We start from the raw sequence: 20,825 nt of genomic DNA, 5'->3' as shown, positions 1-20,825 counted from the left end.
CATTTTTGTAGCTCTTTGGGCATAGTTCCAAATTGCTCTCCAGAGTGTTTGGATCAGCTCACAGCTCCACCAGCAATGAATTAATGTTCCAACTCTCCCACATTCTCTCCAACATTTATCATTTTCCCATTCTGTCATGTTTGCCCATCTAATAGGTGTGATGTGGTACCTCAGAGCTGTTTTGATTTGCATCTCTCTAATCAATAGTGATTTAGAGCATTTTATCATGACTGTAGACAGTTTTAATTTCTTCCTCTGAAAACTGCTTGTTCATATCCTTTGACCATTTATCATTTGGGGATTGACATGTATTCTTGCGCATTTGACTCAGTTCTCTGTGTATGCAAAAATGGGGCCTTTATCACAAACATTAATTGCAAAAATTCTTTCCCAGTTTTCTGCTTCCCTTTTAATTTGGTTGCATTGGATTTGCTTGTGCAAAAAATTTCAATTTAATGTCATCAAAATTATCTGTTTCTTGCTTAGTCAAAAATTTCTCCATTCTCCACAAATCTGATAAATGCACTACTCCATTCTCTACTAATTTGTTTATAGTATCAATCTTTATACCTAGATCATTTACCCATTTGGACTTCATTTTTGTGTACAGTCTCAGGCATTGATCTATGCCCAGCTTCCACCACACTGTTATCCAGTTTTCCCAGCAGTTTTTGTTGAACAGTGAGTTCTTATCCCAGAAGCAGGGTTCTTTGGTTTTATTAAACAGTAACTTGCTATATTCATTGACTACTGTGTCTTGAGTACTGAAACTATTTCATTGATCTACCTATCTGTTTCTTAGTCAGTACCAAGTGTTTTTGATAATTGCTGCTTTATAATGCAATTTGAGACCTGGTAGGGCTAGGCTACCTTCCCTAGCTTATTTTTTTATTAGTTCCCTTGATGTAATGAACCATTTGTTCTTCCATATGAGTTTTGATATTATTTTTTCTAGCTCCAGGAAATGATTATCTGATAGTTTGATTAGTATGGCACTAATAAGTAAATAATTTAGGAAGAACTGTCATTTTTTTATTATATTGATTCAGCCTACCCACAAGCAGGTGATATTTTTCCACTTACTTAGATAGGATTTTATTTGTACCAGAAGTGTTTTTTAATTGTGTTCATATAGTCCCTGGGTTTGTTTTGGCAGGTAGACTCCCAAATATTTTACAATGTCTACCTTAGGTTTAAATGGGATTTCTCTTTCTATCTCTTGCTGTTGGACTTTCTTAGTAATATGTAGAAGTGCAGATGAGTTTTGTGGGTTTATTTTGTAACCTACAACTTTGCCAAAGTTGTTTATTATTTCAAATAGTTTTGCATTGATTCTCTGGAATTCTATTAGTATATCTCTAAGTATATCATATCATCTGCAAAGAGCGACAACTTAGTTCGTTCTTTCCTATTCTAATTCCTTCAGTTTCTGTTTATACTCATTGCTACAGCTAACATTCTTGTAAAATATTAGATAACAGTGGAGATAATGGACTTCCTTGTTTCAGCCTTGATAGTTTTGGAAGTGCATCTAGCTTATCCCCAAAGCATATAATGCTTGTTGAAAGTATTAGGTAGATACTGTTTATTATTTTATATAATGTTTCATTTACTCCTATGTTCTCCATTGTTTTCAAAAGGAATGGGTGTTATATTTTGTTGAAATGTTTTTCTGCATTTATTGAGGTAATTATGTGGTTTGTCTTAGTTTTGTTTTTGACATGATAGAAAATGCTAATAGTTTTTCTAATATTGAACCAGCTCTGCGTTCCTGGTATAAATCATACCTGATCATAATATACTATTCTCTTGAGAAGTTGCTGTATTCTTTTTGTTAAAATCTTATTTAAAATTTTTGCTTCTATATTCATTAGAGAAATTGGCCTATAATTTTCTTTCTCTGTTTTGGCTCTTCCTGGTTTAGGTATCAGAATCATATTTGTATCATAGAAAGAATTTGGGAGGACTCCTTCTTTGCCAAATTTCTCAAATATTTTATGTAGTATTGGAATTAACTGTTCTTTAAATGTTTGATAGAAATCATTTGTAAATCCCCCAGGCCCTGGAGACTTTTTCCTATGGAGGTGATTGATGACTTATTCAATTTCTTTTTCTGAGATGGGGTTATTTAAGTATTCAACTTCCTCTTGTGTTAATCTGGGCAATTTGTACTTTTTAAAAATAATTATCCATCTCATTTCGATTGTAGAATTTATGAGTCTACAGTTAGGCCAAATAATTTCTAATTACTGTTTTAATTTCTTCCTCATTGGATGCAATTTCATCCTTTTCATTTTTGATATTGGTAATTAGGTTTTCTTCTTTCTTTTGTTTGATCAAATTGATCAAAGGGTTTTCAGTTTTGTTGATTTTTTAATAAAACCAAATCTGACATTCATTTATTAGTTCAGTAGTTTGCTTAATTTCAGTTTTTTAAATCTCTCCTTTGGTTTTCAGTATTTCTGATCTGGTATTGCAGATTTTCAATTTGTTCTTTTCCTAGCTTTTTCAGCTGCATGTGAATTCATCAATCTCCTCTTTCTCTATTTTATTCTTGTAGGAATTCCAAGATATGAAACTTCTTCTAAGAACTGTTTTTACTGTATCCCATAAGATTGGGTAAGTTGACTCATTACTGTCATTCTCTTGAATGAAGCTGATTGCTTCTATGATTTGTTGTTTAACCCACTCATTCTTGGGATTAGATTATTTAATTTCCAATTAATTTTTGGTCTCTCTTTCCATGGCCTTTTACTACATATGCTTTGTATTGCATTATGATCTGAGAAGGATGCATTCAGTATCTCTGCCTTTCTGCTCTGAATTGTGAGGAATTTATACCCCTGTACATGGTCAATTTTTGTATATGTGCTATATACTGCTGAGAAAAATGTATATTCCATTCTATCCTCATTCAATTTTCTGCAGAGATCTCCCATTTCTCCCTTATCCAGAGTTTTATTCACCTCTTTAATTTCTTTCTTTTTTATTTTGAAGTTAGATTTATCACGTTCAGAGAGTGGGAGGTTGAGGGCTGCCACCAGTATAATTTTACTATTTCTTCCTGTAATTCCCTTAACTTATCCTCTAAGAATCTGGATGCTATACCTCTTGGAGTATATAGGTTTAGCAATGATATTGCTTTATTTTCTATAGTGCCTTTTAGCAGGATATAGTTTTTTTTTTCCTTATCTCTTTTGATTAGATCTATTTCTGTGTTTGCTTTGTCTGCAATTTGGATTGCTACTCCTGCTGTTTTACATCAGATGAAGCACAATATATTCTGCTCCAACCTTTTACCATTACCCTGTGTGTATCCATCCATTTCAAATGTGTTTTTTGTAAAAATAAATGCTTGGATTATGGATTTTTATCCATTCTGCTATCCATCTCCCATTTTATGGGAAAATTCATCCCACTAAAATTCATAGTTATTACTACTACATGTGTTTTCCCTCCATTCTCTTCCCCCCCATTTGTGCTTTCAGTTCTCCCTTTCCCTCCACAATAGAGTTTTAATTTTTGATGACTGCTTCCCTTAGTCTTCTCTTCCTTCTTTCATCCCCCCTCCCTTTTACTCCTCTTTACCCTTACTACTTCTTTCCTCCCTTTTAGCCTTCCCTCTTGTCTTTTCCCCTTCCCCTCCTACTGCCTATAGTGCTTTCTATACTTAACTGAGTCTGTTGTTCTCTCCTTTAACCAAATCCAATGAGAGTAGATATCAAATAATACTCATCTCTCTCCCCTCTTTCCCTCTTCTGTAATATAGTTTTGTGCTTCTTCCTGTGATGTAATTTACCATTTTCTCCCTCCTCCCTTTCACATGTCCTATTACAATCCCATCTCATTCTTAAATCACATTTTTATCATCACATCATTTACTTTACATCTTTTCTCTTTACCAATGTATATCCCTTTTATATATCATGATAAATATAAAATTCTCAAGATTAACAAGTATGGTTTTCCCTTATACGGATGTAAAGAGTATGCTCATATTGAACAACAAATTTTTCCCTTATTTAACTTTTTATGACTTTCTCGAGACTTGTGTTTGAAGTTCGCATTTTCTATTGAACTCTGGTCTTTTTATGAGAGATGTCTAGAAATTTCTTATCTCATTGAATGTCCATTTCCTTGCCTGAAACATAATGCTCAACTTTTCTGGATCCTTGGTTGTAGTCCCAGCTCCTTTGCCTTATGGAATACCATATTCCAATTCCTTTGATCTTTTAATGTAGAAGTTGCAATGTCCTGTGTGATCCTGGCTGTAGTTCCTTGATATTAGAATGATTTTCTTCTTGGTGCCTGTAGTAACTTCTCCTTCACTTGATCCTTATGGACTTTGGTAACGATATTCCTTGGTGTTTTAGTTTGGGCTCCCTTTTGGGAGGTGAAAGACAGATTCCTTTGATTACTATTTTGTCCTCTGGAACTATGGCTTTTGGGCTGTGTTCCTTGAGGATTACTTGGAAGATATAGTCCACCCTCTTTTTCATCATGGCTTTCTGTTAGACCAGTAATTCTTAGATTTTCTCTACTGGAACTAATTTCCAGGTCAGATGCTTTTCCAATTAGATATTTTACATTTTCTTCAATCTTTTCATTCTTTAGATTCTGTTTGACTGATTTTTATGTCTCATAGAGTCATTAACTTCTACTTGCCCAATTCTAATTTGTATCAAATTTTTTTCAGTTAACTTTTGCATTTCCTTTTCTATCTGTCCAGTTTTTCCTCTTAAGGACTTATTTTCTCCAGTTAATTTTTGCACTTCCTTTTCCATTTGTCCAATTTTCCTTCTAAATTCTTCTGTGATTTCATTTTTCATATTTTTAAAATCAATGGCCAGATTTTCTTCAGTTTCTCTTATCTGGTTTTTAAAAATCATTCTTCAGCTCTTCCAAGAATGTTCTTTGTGCTTCTGACTGGTTCATCTTCCTTTCTGAAGTTTCTGATGGGAGGACAATCACAATGTTGACCTCTTTGGTATTAGTGTTTTGGTCCTTGTCCCCACAGAAAGATTTTATGGTCTTGTTTTTTCTACTTTGATTCTTACTCATGATGGTGATGATGATTAACCTTTTCCTGACCTTTAAAGTAGATCTCTGCTTCTAGGACACAATGAGTTCTGTCCCACAGTTCCTATGCCCTGAACTTGAGGCTTTGTGTGCTGTGGCCTCAGGTTCTTTCAGCCAGAAGCTAAAATGCTGCAGCTTATCTGGTGCTGAGCTGGCTGATGTTCAAAACCAGTGGCCAGTTGAAGTCTTTCTGGGTTTCCCTGGAATTACCCTGGAGTTAGCGACATTAAGTGTGAGGGAGGGATGGTTTGATTACAGCAAGTCTCTTCTGCTGAGATAGAGCATAGGTAAGCTCAGTGGTTGGTGATACCAGCTTCCTTAGTGTCTTCAGGATTCCCCTGGGGTACAGAGAAACTCCTGGGATCCTGGTGTTGTTGACTGCAGCCTCCACCTCCCTGGGGCTCCAGATCTTCTCCCGGTTTGTTGAGGCGGGGTTGTCTGAGACAGCTTTGATCCTGCACTGGTCCCTTTCAGTCACAGCAAGAGGGAACTTCCTTAGTGATTTTCCTAGTCTCATGTGGTAAGTGACTGTTTACCCTTCAGGTGATCCCACTTTTCCAGGATTTTTCTGGGGAAATATTATATGGATCTTTCAAGGTCAACAAGGGGAGAAGGAGATCATTTTACTGATCACTCCACCATCTTGGCTCCCAGAAGTTCAAGTAGGTGGCTTACAAAAATTTAATCTGAGGGTTGTTAATCTCAGGAGCAGCTGCTGCAAATACCTGGGGCTCTGCTGCTCTCACTCACTTAGTTCTCCTGGACTCCAGTCCTAGGCTGATATGCTCAAGATTTCACAATATAGCAGCTGCCTCAGAGCTCACAGAGCTTTCTGCTGGGTCCTGCTGTGATGGGGCCACACTGAAACAACCTATGTACTATGCACAGTGCACTCTTCCAGCCTCCTACATTTGATCCTTCCTGTCAAACTTCTAATCTGTCATAGGCTATTGATCTGCCACAGCCTGTCTTCTATTTGATTGTGCCACTCCGAAATTAAGTCAGATTCTCTTTTTGAAGCTATCTGAAAGACTTTTTCTAATAGTGTATGTGAGTACTTGCTCTATCTCCATCATCTTGGCTCCATCCCAGAGTCTGGGAAGCAACCTGGATCCATTGTTCAGGCAGCTCATCTTAAAGCCTATGGGGGAGTTGAGCAGGGGATCTGAATCCCAGCCCCCAGTTACGGCCCTGCCCCCACCCAAAAACCAGGGGAACTGAACAGCTGAGTCTAATATCTTGACAAAGGAATCAGAAGTAAAGTAACTGGTTGGGAAAATGCCCAAAAAAGGAAAAAAAATAAGACCATATAAGCATACTTTCCATGGTGTACAGGTGTCTTTTCCCATCATTTCAGATGAGGAAGAACAAGGCTTACTGTCACAGGAAGTTAAGACGCCTGTCTCCAGGGCCTCCAAAGTGAACTTAAATTGGGCTCAGGCAATACAAGAGCTTGAAAATAAAGCTAGTAGCTTCCTAAAGGAGAAACAAAAAAAAATGCTGAGGAAAATAACACCTTGAAAAAGATGTTAATTCAATTAGAAAAAGAGGTCCAAAAAGCCAATGTGCGGAAGGAGGCATTAAAAAGCAGAATTAGCCAAATGGAGGAGAAGTTTCTAAAGTTCACTGAACAAAATAGTACTCTGAAATAGAGAGCTGAGTTCAGGGAAATGAATGACTATGAGATAAACTAAGCAGTTAGAAAACAAAACCAAAGGTTTGAAAAAGTAGAAGATAATGTGAAACATCTCATTGGAAAAAATAACTAATCTGGAAAACAGATACAGGAGAGATAATTTAAAAATTATGGAATGAACTGAAAGCCATGATCAAAAAGAGACCCTAGACATTTTCTTCCATGAAATTATCGAGGAAAACTGTCCTGATATTCTAGAATCAGAGGACAGAATAAATATTGAAAGAATCTGCCAATCACCTCCTGAAAGAGATCCAAAAAGAGAAACTCCTAGGAATATTGTGCTCAGATTTCAGAGTTCCAAGAGCAAGGAGAAAATACTGCAAGCTGGTAGAAAGAAACACTTTGAGTATCGGGGAAACACAATCAGGAAAACACAGTATTTGGCAGCTACAATATTATGGGATTGAAGAGCTTGGAATAGGATATTCCAGAAGCCAAAGGAACTGAGACTAAAACCAAGAATCACCTACCCAGCAAAACTGAGTATAATATTTCAAGGGAATAAATGGTCATTCAATGATATAGAAAACTTTCAAGATTCATTTTGAAAAGACCAGAACTGTATAGAAAATTTGATGTTTCAAGCACAAGAATCAAGAGAAGTTTGAAAAAGTAAACAGGAAAGAGAAATCATAAAAGACTTTCTAAAACTGAACTGCTTACATTCCTACATGGAAAGAAAATATTTATAACTCTCGAGACTCCTCTCAATATTTCTGTAGGTGTAGGGATTGTACATACACACAAACATATATAGACAGAGAGTACAGGCTGTGTTGAATCAGGACAGACAATATCCACAAAAATATATATAACAAAACTTATGGGGTGAGAGAGGAAAATACTGGGAGACAGGGAGAAAATTAATGGGGCAGACTAAAAGAGATAAAGAAAACTCTTTTTCAATGGAGGAGAAAAGGGAGAAGGGGGAGGGGAAAAGTGAAGCTACTCTCTCCACATAGGGTTTAAGGAGGGAATAACTTGCTCACCCCATTTGGTATGAAAATTTATCTTATACTAGAGGAAAGTAAGGGAAGAGGCGACAAGTGGAGTGAGAGGAATGATAGAAGGGAGGACAAATGGGAGAAGGGAGTAACCAGAAATAAACACTTTTGGAAAGAGACAAGGTCAAATGAGGGAATAAAAAATAAGGGGGGTAGAGTAGGATAGAGGACAATATAGTTAGTATTACAAAACATGGTTATTATGGAAGTCTTTTGCAAAACGACACATACATGGCCTGTATTGAATTGCTTGCCTTCTCAGTGGGTGTGGGTACTGAGGGAGGGAGGAAAAGAAGGTAGAATTCAAAGTATTGGAAATGAATGTTGAGAATTATTATTGCATATAACCAGGAAATAAGAAACATAGGTAAACACAAGGGTATAGAAATTTATCTTGCCCTACAAGAAAAGAGAGAAGATGGGTATAAAGGAAAGGTGTGGTGTGATAGAAGAGAGAGCTCATCGAGGCAAGTGGCAATCAGAATACAAGGCATTAGGGGGTGGGGTGAGGGGAGAGATGGGGAGAAAAATTGAACATGCTACAAAGTGATGTAAAAGCAATTAGTATTGAAACAACTGACTGAATTAATTACTGAGACTAAATCAGCGACATCTTTAGTTTGAGGAAATGAATTTTAGTCTAAGTCTCCTAGATGCAGATAAGTTTGAGTAAAATTTAGCATTGATAGAAAGTTAAGCTTTTAATAATAAATTTGATTTTATGATTGTTATTTAAGCAGGAACTAGAATAGGTATAGAAAGGCATGCAAGCCACTTAAGACTTGCCTCGAAAGATATTCCTTAGCCAATTTGAAATTATAGGCATATCTGAAACCTGGTTATAGAAACTTACTAGTTTAAGATTCTATGGGACTATTAAGTGACTGTTCTTCTGGGTCTGACTCCAGTTATGAATAACTACAAAGGCGGTCAGATCTTCTAATCCATGACAACAGTAAGCTTGTGAGATGCTGGTATGAACTGAAAAAGGTGATCTCATGGGAAGGGTGGGAGAGCTACTATTCAGCCTGGGCTAAGGTAGAATTCTCCTGCCTCAATTTCTCCAATGACACCTGGCAGACTCTAAGTCTCATTGAATGCAAATTGAAAATCTACTCCTTCCTGGAACTGACATGAAGTTGGGGAGATATTGTTTCCCTGCAATATCCCTACTCTTAGTGGCAATTTCCTATAGTCAGATGTTTGTAAACTTAATGCCAAATCTATTAACTTACAGATCATTGCTGGGGAATATCAGAGGTCAAATCTAAAATTAAGCTATTAGATGTAGGACTATAGACCAATAACAATAAATTAGGGTCCTTTTTTTTTTGTAATAGCATGGAGACAATTAGGTCAAGGGTTTATGAAGTTAGCATACATAGTTATTATTTGTGTCTCAGTTGGTTAATGTTAAAAAGAAAAATCCATTTGTGGAATATAATGTAAATTCTTTAAAAGAAATATCACCTGACCAAAAGTTGGAATTGTGTTTTGTGACATGAACTGTGTTAAAAATGAAAAATAAAAAATAATTTAAAAATACTGAACAAAGATTCTTTTGAGGGTAGGTTTCCTTATGAAGTACCCTTGAGAAAATAATTGGGTGAATATGAGAGGTATGAGAGAATTAGCATCTTTTTGTTCCAGTTTACTTAATTTAGCTTACAATATTCATTTCCACATGATTTTGAGTTTCAGATTTTCTCCCCATCTCTTCCCTCCCCCACTGCAAAACACCATGCATTCTGATTACCCCTTTCCCCAATTTAACCTCAATTCTCTTGCACCCCTCCCTTTCCTAATTCCCTTCATGTCCCTTCTCTTGTATGACAAGATATATTTATATTCCGCATTACCTGTATTTATTTCTTATTTCTCAGTTACATCCAAAAACAATTCCCAATATTTGCTCTTAAAACTTTGAGTTCTAACATCTCTCTCTTCTACCCTCCTGACACATCTAAACTGAAAATGCATATAAATCAGTATAGGCTATATACATGTAGTTTTGCTAAAGACTTCCATAATAGTCATGTTGTGAAAGACTACCTACATTTACCTCCATCCTACCTGCCCCCCCATTTATTCTATTCTCTCTTTTGACTTTATCCCTCCCCAAAAGTATTTACTTCTATTTGCCCCCCTCATTTTATTTGCTCTCACTTCTATCATCCCCTCACACCTCACTTATCCCCTTTTCCCCTCCTTTCCTGTAGTGTAAGATCAATTTTCATAGCACATTGAGTGTGGGTGTTATTCCCACCTTAAGTCACATGTGATAAAAGTTAGCTTTACTTTTCCCCTCTCATTTCCTCCCTTTACCCCTCCATTGAAAAAGCTTTTCCTTGCCTCTTTTATGAGAGATAATGTGCCCCATTCCATTTCTCCTTTTCTCCTCCCAAAATATTCCTCTCTCACCCCTTGATTTTACTTTTTTAATTATCATCCCTTTCTATTCAACTCACTCTCTGCCCTCTGTCTATATAGTGCATACTTCCTCTAACTACCCAAATACTGGGAAAAGTTTCAAGAGTTACAAATATTATCTTTCCATGTAGGAATGGAAACAGTTCAGCTTTAGTAAGTCTCTTATGATTTCTCTTTCTTGTTCACCTTTTCATGGTTCCCTTGATTCTTGTGTTTGAAAGTCAGATTTTCTACTCAGCTCTGGTCTTTTCATCAAGAATGCTAGAAAGTTTTCTATTTCATTGAATGAGCATTTTTCCCTTCAAGTATTATGTTAAGTTTTTTGGGTAAGTGATTCTTAATTTTAGTCCTAGTTCCTTTGACTTGTGGAACATCACATTCCAAGCCCTTCAATCTCTTAATGTAGAAGCTGGCAGATCCTGTGCTATCCTGATTGTATTTACACAATATTCAAATTATTTCTTTCTTACTACTTGCAATACTTTTTCCTTGACCTGGGAACACTGGAATTTGACTACAGTATTCCAAGGAGTTTTTTTTTCTTTTTGAATGTCTTTCAAGAGGTGATCAGTGAATTCTTTCAACATTTTTCCCTCTGATTCCAGAATATCAGGCTTGTTTTCCTTGATAATTTCATGAAAGATGTTGTCTAGGCTTTTTTTTTTCTTTTGATTATGGCTTTCAGGGAGTCCCATAATTTTTACATTGTCTCTCCTGGATCTATTTTCCAGATCAGTTGCTTTTCCAATGAGATATTTCACATTGTCTTCAATTTTTTCATTCTTTTGGTTTTTGTTAAATAATTTCTTCTTTTCTTATAAAGTGATTGGCTTCCATGTGCTCCACTGTAATTTTTAAAGAACTATTTTCTTAAGTGAACTTTTGAACCCCCTTTTCCATTTGTCTAATTATGTTCCTGAAAGCATTCTTCTCTTCATTGACTTTTTGGGCCTCTTTTGCCAATTAAGTTAGTCTATTTTTAAAGGTGTTACTTTCTTCAGCATTTTTTTGGTTCTGCTTTAGCAAGCTGTTGGTTTGCTTTTCACAATTTTTTTGCATCGCTGTCATTTCTCTTCCCAATTTTTCCTCCACCTCTCTTCCTTGATTTTCAAAATCATTTTTGAGATCTTACATGGCCTGAGACCATTGCATATTTATTTTGGAGATTGTGGATGCAGAAGCCTTGACTTTTTTTTCTTCATCTGATGGTATGCATTGTTCCTCCTCTTTATTGTCTTATTCTTTTTTCCTTTGTTGGGCATTTTCCTAGCCAGTTACTTGATTTTTGATTTCTTTGTAAAGAGGACCATATACTCTAGGGACCTGTAATTTCTCAGTTCCCCCAAGGTAGCACAATCAAGGGAGAGGAGTTTATTCAACTCCTAGCCTGCACTCTGGTCTGTGAGCAGAATTCTGTCTCCAGAGCCTCTGCCAGCTCCATCTCTTCCTCCTCACCCCAGGGCTGCCACTCAGGACTGAGATCAAGATCAGCTGCTCAATTCCCCCCATGTCTTTATGCCAAGGCTCCAACAATGGAAGCTTTCACTATTTGGGGCCGGGGATATACCAGTGTTTCCTTCTCACCCAAATGAAAGAGCATTCTCACTGATATTTGAAGCTGTCTTTGGTGTTTGTGAGTTTTTGAATCTGGGACTCACAGCTGCTTTAGGTGACTCCTTGAAGACTACCCCAGTCTTGTCCTTACCATTGTGCTGTGTTTCACGCTGTGCCTGGCGTGACACACTTTTCCTGTTGGCCTTCTAGGCTAAGTTGAGCTGGAAATCTCTTTCATCCCATCATTTTGTGGCTTCTGCTCCTCTAGAATTTATTTAGAGTCATTTTTACAGGTATTTTATGGGCTGTGCAAGGAGAGCTTCTAGAAGTGTGTCCTTCTACTCTGTCATCTTGGATCTGTCCCCTGAGAATTAACATCTGAAAGAAAAAGGAACAAAACTTTCCTAAGCACAAATGTCTCTGAAAATTAGAATAAAGCAAGTAAAATCAACAACTCCATGACATAGCAAGGAATATTAAAGAAGTTCAGTGAAGAGACTGAAGTAACAGAATAAAATGTAAAGTGTCTCATAGTAAAACAACTGACCTGGAATATAGATTGAGGAGAGACAATTTAAGAATAATTGTACTACAAAGCAAGTGGAAAGAGAAATTTTGTTGTTCATCTTGTGACACATAGTTTGATGTGCATCCACAGAGTTATTCCATCAATACATTCTTTTCTTTTTGACATACTTTGAAGTAGCAATAAGCTGGGTGCAGAACTATACCCAAAGTACAATGAATAAGCTTTTTTTAGTAGTTTATTTTTTTAAAATTATTTTACTGGTGTTTAGTGTTCTGTAATTACTTCCATAGATCTTAATTTTCCCCTCCCTTCCCCCTACTTCCTGCCACATCCCCACTCCCTTCCTGAGATGGCATACAATTTTATATAGGTTCTACACATACATTACTATTAAATACATTTTCACCTTTGTCATGTTACATAGAAGAATTGAAATGAATGGGAGAAATCATAAAACAAAACAAAACATAATACAAAAGAAAATGATCTTCTTCATTATGCCTCAAGAAACCATGGGGAATTTTTCAAGTTCTTGCACTCCAATGAAATACTGAGTGTACCAGAAAAATTCCTCACACATTGGTTGTTGCTGTGTACAAATTTCTCCTTGTTCTGCTTATTTCACTCAGTATCAGTTCATATAAGTCTTTCCAGGTCTCTCTGAAGCCTTCCTGTTCATCATTTCTTATAGTACCAGTGGATCAACTTTTCATATTTGATAGTACCTTAAAGAATGATATATTTCAATTAGCAAAGATTCTCCTTCTCTTTGTGCTCACTGACACCTGTACAGCTGAGAGTGAAATAAATATTACCTTTATGTATAATCCAGAAGAGAAAATTACTATATTACATGTGAACATGAATAATGATATAAGACAAAGCAAGGGAAAAGTTGTTTACATGTTAATATGGGGAGATGATTCATGTGCCCTGTGAGCCCTATCATCATCAGAGATCAAACTACATAGACATCCTAAATAGACAGAATGCTTGGAAGTAGTTCTATTATAGATCAATGATCTGAGGAAAAGAGAGAATGGAAGAGGACAGGAATATTAGGGGAAGGAAAAGGAAGGTTAGGGGAAATTATTTCACATAATGAGGGTGTAAAAGAAGAAATTTATAAATACAAGGAAGAGAGAATAGAGGAAACAGTTGATATTGGAATCTCATTCTCTTCTAAACTGCTCAAAGAAGAAAAAAACACAGAATTATGTATAAAAATAAATTTCACTTAATAGGGAAATAATAAAAAGAAATAGAATATAGGAAAGAGGAGAAAGGAAAAGAGGGAATTAGAGGAAGAGTAGATTAAAGAAAGAATAAATCCTAAGAAAAACAAACAATAAGAATATATGAAAACAGTAAAATCTCTTTCTGAGAGAACAAAGAACAATAACGTGAGCAAGTACCCATAAATTGGGAAATGGATGAACAAGTTATGGTACATAAATGTGATGAAATACTATTTTGTTGAAATAAATGATGAAAAGAATGAAATAATAAAAAGAATGGTTTCAGAGAAATCTGGAAAGACATACAAATTTCTACCTCAATTTTTTCATTGAAATGATAAAATTTGTTGAATATTTTAAAAATGATTTTTTGTGAATTCTTCTTTCTTCCTTTCTTTCCCATTTTACTCAGGGACTATGAGAAATTACCAGAGATACAAGCAGCCTATAATAAATTATGCATTAATAAAACAATAGATATGTATACCTTCAACTTTTTACTCACTGCTGGTCCATGGGGAAATAGAGATAAAGAAAATGGGCTTAAGACCCAGGAAAGTATTAATTCTGTCAGTGAGATATATCCATATTCAACTTCTTTAATATCCCTGAGCCTCAATGTTCTCATTTTATATTTTTTTTTAGTAAAAATGTTTTATTTGTCTGAAGTAAAACAAAAGGAGCCACATTTACAGCACTATCAGAGGAGTAGAAACGGAACAGGAAATCACTTTGTTGGCTACTTCCAACATCAGATAATTTGCATTTGCTGACATCTCAAAGAGATGAGAAAATTTATCCATGGGATTTGTGATAAAAGGCTTAAGAATAATCTTCCACATACAGTGGAAGCTTCAAGCAGTTGTTTCCAAATGTAGTTTCTGATAAACCCAAAGTATTTTTGTTTTGACCATATGTAGATAGTAGGAAACAGATGCCCCCAATATGAGGAAAGGGTGTAGCTACCTATGTCTGCAGGAACTCAGGCTGTACTCCTGCTACTTTGCAGAATTCTTTGGTGTGTGTCCTAGGGCATTGCATCTCACACCAGCTGATGGGTACCATCTGGACACCTGATTCACTGTGGGCCACCACTACTCCTACCTCATTTTCTGCAGTTGTCAACAGGTAGTTAGACCTTGCATCACCTAGGAAAATTATTTTAGCCAGCACAATGTCACCTGGGTGGAGTTCATATATTTCAGCCTTGTCTTTTGCAGTGTCTCAAACATCTTCCTTCCTAATAGTTCCTCTAAAGTCGTTCTAGAGTGGTGTGGATCCCACATACAAGACGCGTACTTTGGTAAATAGAGAATTAATGTTGAAGACCTTGCAGGTTAGGGTTGTTCCCACATCTGGCAGCCGCTGAGACTCAGTCTCTCTGGTCACTGACGCCACTGGGAGCTCGCCTTTGTTGCTCATCTTCGCCAGGCAGCCAGAGAGTGAGGAGAACATGTATCCATGCCAGGTGTAGGAGCCACTGCAGGGGCTGGCCTCCTCCAAGTTACACAGTTGTTCACCTGCAGAAGACAAACATGGTGTCCATCCCTCCCATCTGGCCCCCGATCCTGGCAGCCCTTCCATGGGGCCTCACCAACCTAGGACTCACCTTTAGAAATAAAAGAATAAGACTGTACTACCTATTTTGCTAGGTGTGCTATCAAAATGTGAGTGCTTACTATTATTATCCTATCTTTTCCCTAAAAATCTTTGAAATCACCTCTTTCAGAGTATAAGATCTGTTACCACATTCAATTTTTCAAACATATATCAGAAATTTGAAACTGGATTGGTCACTTTCCTCATAAGTTCCCATTGTTTCTATTTCAAATTCATCTCTTCCTATTAGCCATAATAAAATGCATGAGAGTTATTTCACTGATTATTTCTTCTACATTTTGATAATATATACTCATTTTCAGCTATGACAGTGGTTCAAGGAAGTTCTGCATAACTGAAGTCCCTTAAATCATTGCTCTATCACCTAGAATATTTATCATCTATTTCCCAGCCTGCTTAATGTCTTCTTGTGACTGACTTATCTGTAAAATATCTTATTTCTCCTGCTATGTTTCATCTATATGTTCAAAATTATGTTCTACATTAATTAATGAATTTCCTCATAAGATCATGTACTATCAATAAACATTTCCATTCAGAACCCCCTTATTAATTCTGTTCCTTTTGAATAAAGAATAACAATTTTTATTATATTGTTATCCCACTGTCCTTGCACTTATCAATTTTAATTTTCCTCCTCACATTGATAATTAGACTTCCTTTTTGCATATTACCATATGGTTGAAATATTTTGTACATATCTGAAACTATGGGTTTTATGCTTTGCTTTTTTCTTGATACTGTTTCAAATAAGTGTATGGTTCTCTCTACTTCTTTCTATGCTCTACCAGTTTTTCTCCAAAATATCTAATATGAGATACATGCATTGATTTATTCCAAAGTCTTCTTGATCAAATTCCCTAGGATCTAGGAATGTATATTGTTATTGACTTTTGTTTGATGTACTGCATTGTGGACAAGAGCATATCATCCCTTTGCTTTAATCACAAGCATATAAATACATTATTAAGAAATTGGAAATAAATCAAATTTGAAAATAATATCTCCATAAATAGCCTTGTACTTCCTACAAATGCAGTTGTATTCTAAAGCATCTCCTTTCACCTGACAGTAATAATAAAAACAACACTTCTCAATCATTCAATCAACAAATATTTATTAACCACTTATTTTCCAGGAAATGCACTTGGTACTAGGAATGCAAAGAAAAACAAAACCTATTTCATTGCATTAAGGATCTCATATTATAGCAGAAGAGATAGTATACAACTAAGTCAATCAATAAACACTCATTACCATATTCAGAGAAATGATAATTGAATCCAATTAAACTGGTAATCATCAAGTGAAGTAGTAGAGGGAGAAGAGAGCCAAGGACCAAGACTTGGGGGGTGGGGAGGGTGCACTTATTGTTAGCAACTGGTTGAAGATCCAGCAAAGAAGAAGTTCCAAAAGTACAATCAGAAGAGTGTAATGTCTTAAAAACCTGAAGATAAAAGAATATTTAGGGGAATTGATGATTGATAGTTTCATGGTCTACAAAGACATGAAGAAAGATTGAGAAAGCAGAATTAGATTTAACAGTTAAAATATCACTGCTAACTTTGGACACAGAGTTTTGAACTGAATAATAAAGTCTGAAGCAGAGGCTCCACAGTGAATATGCGTTGTCCTCCACAGTGCATATGCTCAGTATTTTCTTAGACCACAATTCCTGCTTTGCCTTCACTTTTTTCTTCAAACTCAATCCAACAGTTAAACATTTAATATGCTGTCTTTGATCTTGAGTCTCTTGCCTTTATGTCCTAACACTTCTTTTCTGTTGCCAAACTGGTATATTCTTAGGATCTTCCTCCTCTTTTCCTGTCATAAGCAACAGAAGCCCTCCAGAGGAAGTCTCACAACCATACTTACTGGATACATTAAAAAGTCTTGTTTGTTTGTTTTTTCAATTTCAACTGGATCCTAAGTGTAATAAAGCAATCCTTTTATTCTTCCCTAATTGATTCACTATTTCACTTCCCAGACAAACTATTTCAAGATTTCTTTTCCTCCTTCAACCCTCCCACAACTTGCTATCTCTCTTAACTGATGATCTTTCCTCTATTTATTCAAGAAATTGAGATCATGTGGCATGATATTCTCTTGACCTCAAAGTTCATTTACCTAATTTCCCACTTTATCCACCATTCCCTAAGTCTCTGATAAAGATGTATTCCTTCTGCAAGCCAAGATCAACCCCGCCATATGTGCATTTGATGCCATGCTCTCTTATCTTTTCTTTTTTTTTTATTTTGTAATGTTTAACAATCACTGCCATACAATTCTGATTTTATCCCCCCCACCTACCCTCCACTCCCCCCCTCCCTCCCCACGACTGCACACAATTCTGTATAGATTCTACACATACTTTCCTATTGAGTATATTTTCACTATAGTCATGCTATGTAGTCAGACCAAGATAAATGAAAGAAATCGTATAACAAATCAGAACATGACACACAAAAACATACACATACACAAACATGATCTGCTACAATATGTGAGTGACTTCCATATTTCTCTCTCTGAGTGTGGCAGGCATTTTGCCTTGAGATCCTCCATTGGGATTTTTTTTTTTTTTGGTAAGAAGTTCTTGTGTTATTACAAAAATCTAAGTCTACCAGAAAAAACTCTCACACACTGTGGTTGTTGCTGTGCATAAAGTTCTCCTGGTTCTGCTCCTTTCACTCAACATCAGGTCATATAAGTCCTTCCAGGCCTCTCTGAAGTCTTCTTGTTCATCATTTCTTATGGCACAATAGTACTCCATTACATTCATATACCATAATTTATTCAGCCATTCCCCAATTGATGGACATCCCCTTGACTTCCAGTTTTTGGCAACTACATAGAGTGCTGCTATAAATATTTTTGTACATGTGGGACCCTTTCCCATTTTTATGATCTCTTGGGGATATAGTCCTAGTAGCGATATTGCTGGGTCAAAGGGTATGCACATTTTTGTAGCCCTTTGGGCATAGTTCCAAATTGCTCTCCAGAATGGTTGGATGCGCTCGCAGCTCCACCAACAATGAATTAGTGTTCCAACTTTCCCACATCCTCTCCAGCATTTATCATTTTCTTGTTCTGTCATGTTTGCCAATCTTATAGGTGTGATGTGGTACCTCAGAGTTGTTTTGATTTGCATCTCTCTAACCAATAGTGATTTAGAGCATTTTTTCATATGATTATAGATAGCTTTAATTTCTTCCTCTGAAAATTGCCTGTTCATATCCTTTGACCATTTATCAATTGGGGAATGACTTGTATGATTATACATTTGGATCAGTTCTCTATATATTCTAGAAATGAGGCCTTTATCCCCGAGCTTAGCTGTAAAAATTCTTTCCCAATTTACTACATCCCTCCGGATTTTGGTTGCATTGGGTTTGGTTGTGCAAAAACTTCTCAGTTTAATGTAATCAAAGTTATCCATTTTGCATTTCATAATGCATTCTATCTCTCCTTTAGTAAAGAATTCTTCCCTTCTCCATAGATCTGATAAATACACTATTCCTTGCTTCTCCAGTTTATTCATGGTATCAATCTTTATACCTAAATCATGTACCCATTTGGACTTTATTCTTGTGTACGGTGTCAGGTATGGTTCTATGCCTAATTTCTGCCACACTGTTATCCAGTTTTCCCAGCAATTTTTGTCAAACAATAAGTTCTTATCCCAGAAGCTGGGGTCCTTGGGTTTATCAAACAGAAGGTTGCTATATTGCTTGCCTACTGCATCTTGAGTGCCAAGTCTATTCCACTTGTCTACCTCTCTGTTTCTTAGCCAATACCAAGTGGTTTTGATAATTGCTGCTTTATAGTACAGTTTGAGGTCTGGTAGCGCTAGGCCACCTTCCCAAGCATTTCTTTTCATTAGTCCCTTTGATATTCTGGACCTTTTGTTTTTCCAAATGAATTTTGATATTATTTTATCCAGCTCTAGAAAGTAATTGTCTGATAGTTTAATTGGTATGGCACTAAATAAGTATATTAATTTGGGTAGAATTGTCATTTTTATTATATTAGCCCGGCCTACCCATGAGCAACTAATGTTTTTCCACTTACTTAAATCTGACTTTATTTGTGCAACAAGTGTCTTGTAATTGTGTTCATATAATCCCTGGGTTTGTTTTGGCAGGTAGACTCCTAAGTATTTTATACTGTCTACCCTAACTTTAAATGGGATTTCTCTATCTCTTGCTGTCTCTCTTGTCTTTTCTAACAAATTGCCCCACTATTAACATTTTCTTTCTTTTTATCTCTATGAACTTTACCTCTGTCTCTCTATCTCTTTCCCCTATGTCTGTCTATGTCTATCTCTATCTATCTTTCATTCTCTCTGTTATTGATCTTCAACTTCTCCATATCAGTTGGCAATTGACTGGCTCTTTCTCTGCTTCCTATAAAATATGCCTATATCTCTTTAAAAAGAAAAAGAAAGAAAAAAAATACATGCTGCCTCCCCATCACAGTCAAATATCTTGAAAAACCTGGCTATACTATATGCCTTCACTTCCTCTCCTTTCACTTACTCCTCACCCTTTTGCAACAGGCTACTGACCTTCCTATTCAACTGAAAATTTACTTCTCTAAAGTCATCAGTCTCTTAGTTTCCAAATTCCATGGCTTTTTCTAATCTCTATTCTTATTGACCTCTCTGTCAACTTTTATACTGTTTATCACATTTCTCTCCTAGATATCTTTCTTTCCAAGTTTTTGTAGCCTTACTTTCTCTTAATTTCCCTCCTATTTGTCTGATCATTGCTTTTCAGTATCTGTTTTCTGAATCATTAGAAATATCTTTTCACTAATGGTACATATTGCCAAATATGCACAAGTAGCATATTGTCTCTTTTGTTATAATATGAAATCCTTAATACCAAGAACTGTGTTTTAGTTTTTTATTGCATTCCTAGTACTTAGCTCATTTACTGGAAAATAAGTGGCTAATAAGTATTTGTTGATTGAGTGATTGAGAGGTGAATTTTTACTGCTGTCAGGTGAAAGTAGGTGCTGTAGAAGACAACTGCAGTAATGGGAAGTACAAGGCTATTTATGGACTTCTTATTTTACTACATTTTCACATGGTGATTGTATTACCTCCTATGGATCTATCATTGCTACCTCGTTGATGTACAAATCAACATATCTAGTTTTTCTGCTTCACATCATTCCTAAGTCACTAACTGTCTACTGGAATCAGTGTGCAGAGGACATCTTAAAATAAACATACCAAAATGGAACTCATTATCTTACTCCCCACACAACAAACAAAAATACAAAAGCAACCTTTTCCTCTTCTAAAGTTCACTATTTCAATCAAATTGCATCACCAACCTGTCTCCCAAATTCTTGACTTCAGTGTTATATTATCTTAACTATTAACTTTCCTTGACCTCATGTATCTAATCATTTATTATATCATCTTCTTTCTACCTGTATTGTATCTCTTGTAGTCAACACTCTTCATGTATGTTTTACCTAAGTTCAGGTCGTCATCACTGGCATAAATTATTGCAACAGCCTCCTAGTCTCTCTGATTCAACTATCTTCCCACTCTAGTCTAACCAATACACTGGTGCCAAAATACTTTTCCTTTAGTACAGATATATGCAAATTGCTTCCCTACTCAATCAGTGTCTCTTTATTGACTTTAAGATATGCAT

The 20,825-nt window shown here is 36.0% G+C and overlaps 1 pseudogene; it reads right to left on the bottom strand.

The window, feature by feature from the left end:
* Nucleotides 1-14,499: 14,499 nt before the first annotated feature.
* Nucleotides 14,500-14,871, bottom strand: LOC140498347 (exosome complex component CSL4 pseudogene; annotated as a pseudogene).
* Between the last annotated feature and the right edge of the window lie 5,954 nt (nt 14,872-20,825).

This window comes from Notamacropus eugenii, chromosome 4 (assembly GCF_028372415.1).
Source record: "Notamacropus eugenii isolate mMacEug1 chromosome 4, mMacEug1.pri_v2, whole genome shotgun sequence".
Classification (NCBI taxonomy): domain Eukaryota; kingdom Metazoa; phylum Chordata; class Mammalia; order Diprotodontia; family Macropodidae; genus Notamacropus; species Notamacropus eugenii.
Note: the sequence above shows the minus strand (reverse complement) of the source record. Positions and strands in the feature narration are given on the sequence as shown.